Here is a 5,440-nt window from a genome sequence, read left to right as displayed (position 1 = left end):
AAGACTCTTCAATTTTATGTAACCTATGAAACCTTTTATGAGTTTTAACATTCATAAATATGACTTTTCATATAACTTGAAGACAAGTTACAAAAACATATTTTGTGAACTAACTCTAGATTAATTTGGATTAAAAACACATTATCACATAATTTTTCTATTAATCTAAACAACTCATATGAAACGCACGTCTCTTGGTAACCTGGGAAAATGAAATCCCCAAAATTTTCAAAAAGCCGCCTTGTTCTTTTCTACTCTTTTCTATCTTTCATCTTCACAATCACGACCATTCAACCTAACAAGGATGAGCATTGCACTCTTGATTTCCCTAACTCTTTCTCATATTCTGATTCAAACTTGAAAGAATCGAAAAAATATATCAATTTTGAAGCCTAGAGAATCACAACAACCGACTTCATTACATCTTCATCTTATTCACATTACCACTTCGAATCTCGTACCCTAATTTTCCCTCAGCAACAATTCTAGCAGCTTCGCAGACATGGCTCAAAAATCCAGATGGGGCGCATTGGAGGAAGAAGATGATGGCGGTGACTATGACTATTTTTGCCGCCAAAACAGGTTATTGGACCCGACGAACACGGGTTGAAGAAGTTTATTGAGTACAAACTCAACGACGAAGGTAATCGGGTTAAGATTACCACCACCACACGCGTCCGTAAACTCACTAATGCTTGGCTGAGCAAGTGCGCCATGGAGAGGCGTTCTTGGCCTAAGTTGGTGATGCCGTTCAAGAGGACGTTGGCGCCAGACTCACCATGGTTTCTACCAAGGAAATCATCTTTGAGCGACCAAGGGCTCCAGGTACGTCATCCCTAGATCTGAATTTCATATAATTGTAACAATCCTTTATAATTATTTATGTGAAATTGTTAAGGCATATGTAGTTGAAGAAGTTTATTACTTTATTTACATCTAGCCCTAGTTTTCTACATCAGGTTTATTGCCTAGATCAACAGTTTCAGTTGAAATTCACTATGCACATATCAATCATCATGACAATAGTCAATCACTACCGATTTAAAAACTTAGGAATCTATCTCAATTTCATTGCTGCTTGTTAGATATGCAGATTGTGAATGTGAAGTTTTGTCTTTTAGGTACAAAAGTTGAAGACTCAAATGCAGCTAGAGACCCATTAGCCCAAATGTTGAAAGGAGGAGATGTATTGATGGTATGTAGGACATGTGGGAAGAAAGGAGACCATTGGACCTCAAATAGCCCTTACAAGGACTTGGCTCAGCCTACCGAGTCCTTCTCTGAGAACCCAAACCCTTCAGAGTCATCAGCCACGGGTGAATTTGGACTCTGGTTCCCATCATAATCTCACTAATATTCTTACACTTAGAGACCCGATGATTTAGGGCACTAATTCTTGATTGAAGTGACCGATTAAGATGAATGCATTAAGTTATTTCTTTTTCTTTTATTTGATAAGTGGGTACTAATTCTTGATTGAGGTGACCAATTAAGATGAACGCATTCAGTTCAAATAAATCACCGCAGCCTCCATCCTCCAACACCATAAGACCAGTTGGTCAACAACAAGAGCACCCAATTCCAGTGGTCAAACACTATCACATGGTTTCAACACAATGTTACCCCAAAATGAGTATCAGGTGCCACCTGTCCACCAGTCAGCTTCACCCCTCGCTCAGATGCTGACTCAGCAAAAACAAACTTTACAGGCGAGTTACCAGTCGTCTCAAAAAGCCTTCTCATAGCTTCAACAACAACTGCAACTTATCACACCTCAGCAACCTCCTCCTGCTGCTAGATTGCAACAACCTAATTCTGCTCCGCTCATGCCATCCTTGAAATGTAACTGGACTGAGCACACGTCCCCTGATGGATATAAGTATTACTACAATAGTGCAACTGGCAAAAGCAAGGTAACTCTTATTTATTTATTTATTTACTTTTAAATTGATTGATATGTTGAAATACATACAATGGGAGAAACCGGAGGAATTGGCTTTGTTTGAACAACAACAGAAGCCTCAAGAACAACAGCAACAACAACAGCAAAAGGAACAACAACAACAACAACAACAACAACAACAACAACAGCCTCTTTCACACAGTCAAGGTGGTGTTCCACATCAGCAAACTCCAAGTCTTTCACACAGTCAAGGACATCAGCAAATGCAAACTCTCACTCATGGTGTTTGTTTAATTTAATTTAAAGTAAATAACTGTTTTGGTCCCAAATCTTGCAATTTTGGTCCTTATTTGAAGTTTTTAAAGGCGATGATGAAAGGTGATTAAATTTGCAATTTCCCGAAAAGAGACATGTTTGTTTATTTCGTAATTGTTTTTTCTTAAAAAACAGGGTGTTGTGTATTGGCAACCACCAAAACCTGCTTTAGAAAAGATGAAAGAGCTTGTGTGGGAGTCTTCAATCAGTCGATATGGTGCAGATGAAGGTCTTCCTGAGCTTCGAGAGGAATTGACTAAAAAATTCTTCTTAAACACCATATAATTAAATCATTACATTCATATGAATATATTCTAATAATTTCATTTATTTACACTTCATCCGAATGTAGGTTGAGATTGAGACCTAATTTATGTTTCATGCACTTTCAAGTTTTAAAATTCTTAGGCCTTAAGCTAATCTAGCACTAGCACTAGTGTTTGGTATGATGGAATCATGAAAGGAATGGAATGGTTCATTTTCATTCCATTGAAATAAAGAAACTTGTTCGATGGAGAAATCACAATTCACTGTTATATTTAACCATGAGAATTGCATAATTGCATAAAAGCTTAATCAACTTTCATTTTTATGCAAGTAACCCTTGTAATATATAATAGGGTGGGTTATCAGTTATCACTAAATTTGTTTGAGAAAGAATTGTTTCAAAATGTCTTCAAGTTGCAAACACGTTCAACCTGATATAATTGGTAAATATGTGTAAAAAAATGAGTTGTTTACCTTTTTAAACTAAGATGTGTTTATTGGCAGCTTGAAAACATTTTGAAAAGTTCTTTAGCAAATTTAGTGATAACCCTATATAATATGGTTTATTAAAAATTATGCTTGGAGTAATTATCCAATTTTTTTAATTTTAAACCATTTTCTCTCTAGCTAAAGTTTTAATTTTACCCATTTGACATGTTATCAATAAAAAATAACCGAAATTCACCCATTTTCACTTAAATGGTTTGAAATCGCCTCCTCTAATTCATCTTTATCTCCATATATTCTTATATATTTCAAGATTGTATCATCAACACATGATATTTTTATTTTTGTCCCACTGTGGACATAGGTGGAATACTCCCAAGTTTCAATCTGGGTATGCAAATCATGCATGGTTATGCCTTGATCTTTTGGAGGTTTTATACCAGCTGGCTGAAAGAGGCCTTGCAAAGTCTGTTCGATTGCTGCTTGAATACCCTTTAAGCATTGCCCTGAAGTGCTCTTATATGGGATGACCCATGTTAATGTAATTTCTCACATTCTTAAGCACTCTGTTTTTTTTCTTTTTTATTAAACTTGTTTTGGTTGATGGTATGCCTATGAAAATATGCAGATGCCATATAATGTCCTGCAGCATGAAGTTTCTTTGGTTGTTCTTCCTGTGATACTTAAAGACCAGATATTTAATCTCTTCTTTTTCTTCAAATATGTTTGAAATTAATAAATTATTATTTACTTTTGATATTTGTTTGTAGGAAGCAGAGGGGTAGTGATGGCAATACTTATGCCTGGGCATCCAATTGCTAGACAAGAAGAGGAAAAAGTACTTTTCTGCTTTGCTGTTGTACTTACTTTATTATTCTAATATTGATGCTGATGCATTTGGATTCGACAGTTTCTTAGTAATATAGAAAAATTACTATTATGCCCTTGATATCTGCCTTCTAGATATGGTATCAAAATTGTTTTTTATTTATAATTATATTTTTCTTTGATATGTGTTTTAGTTTTATCTTTTCTTAGAAATTTGCTAATGTGTTCAAATTTTTCACAGTGGATCAACTTACAAATCAGAATGAGGTAAATTTTGAAGTTGATGACATCAAGAACAGTTCAACAAGTGTTGATTTAACTGTAATCCTAAATTTCCTAAGTCGTGATTACATGACCCTTAAGGTTTCTGATTTGTTCCTCTTATGTTGTATTAGATACTTTCTATCATGTCCATTTAAAAACCAACTCATCCAGCATTTATTTTTCTATAACATATAAAATTAAGTCATATAGGTGTTAGTTTGTGTTGTGAAGTTATGGGACATCAACATGGACTCTGGTCCAGTTTCAACATTTCAGGTCCATGAATATTTAAGACCTAAGGTATACTTATTTTCCTATATATTTTTTTTATTAGCATGGAATCGAGATAAGTGATGTATGTAGCATGTATGTCCAGGTATGTGATTTATATGAAAACAATTCTATTTTCGATAAATTTGAATGCTATATGATAATACTAGTTATAATAATAATAATGTATCTTCTGAGTATGACTAGAGAGTGGATTAATGTGTTTTTGGTGTAGGTGATGGAGCTTGACTTTCTATATCCAAGTGAGGGGATCCACATAAGATGGGATAATGGTTACTGTATTACATCAAAAGCTGCAACATGGGAGCTATATGTTGTCACAGGCTGCAAGAGATGCTGGAGCCCTTAGAGAAGCTAAGGACAAACCGGAGAAGTGAGTTGAAGAGCTGACATGGAGATTAGACTTTGAAAAGAATTTGAGGGTATATTTTTTTTTATATTTTTGTATCTAATTAGTTTGTAAATTTTTGTTACAACTTCTATTGATTTGTTTTATCTTTCCATGGAATGGTTATTTGTATGACATTAAATTTTATGTAATGGATTGTATTTTTTGTATATGATATTTTATTTTATATTATGAGATTAAATACAAATTCAATTTGAAAATTAGTAAATATGTAAATAATATTATTTTTTAAACATTTAAAATTATGATACGTAAAAATGTGTGTCATCTTCATTTATGACATGGCCTTTCTTGACAGGGGCTTTAATGATACGCAATGCGAGTCGTAAATGCGCTTTGTAAGAGTACAACACGCAAATGCGTGTCATCTTCCTTTATGACAAGATCTTCCTTGATACGCAATGCGTGTCATAAATGCGCGTCGTAAATGCGTGTCGTAATTGCACGTCGTAAATAGATGACGTGCAAAAGCATGTCGTCTCTCGTTATGACATGGCCTTCCTTGACACGCATTTGCGCGTCGTCTGAGCGTTTTACGACACACATTGCGCATCGTAAAAGGCTGTTTTTTTAGTAGTGTAAGCATGAACATTCATAATCAACATTTTTTAAGAACTACAAAAACACATATAAAACTTGAAACTTGATAATAGTCATTTAAAATGGGTTAACACAATAATTACCACTTTGAAAAACAGATTTTACAAGTCCAAAAC

At 34.5% G+C, this 5,440-nt stretch overlaps 1 pseudogene; it reads left to right on the top strand.

Annotated features, from left to right (window-relative positions):
- The first annotated feature begins 502 nt into the window (after positions 1 to 502).
- LOC145064568 (eukaryotic translation initiation factor 3 subunit G-like) lies at positions 503 to 1,345 on the top strand (annotated as a pseudogene).
- Positions 1,346 to 5,440: the final 4,095 nt, after the last annotated feature.

Source organism: Lactuca serriola, chromosome 7 (genome assembly GCF_051521515.1).
Source record: "Lactuca serriola cultivar US96UC23 chromosome 7, Lser_US96UC23_V15, whole genome shotgun sequence".
Classification (NCBI taxonomy): domain Eukaryota; kingdom Viridiplantae; phylum Streptophyta; class Magnoliopsida; order Asterales; family Asteraceae; genus Lactuca; species Lactuca serriola.
The sequence above is the reverse complement of the archived record's forward strand: the minus strand, read 5'-3'. Positions and strand labels throughout refer to the sequence as shown.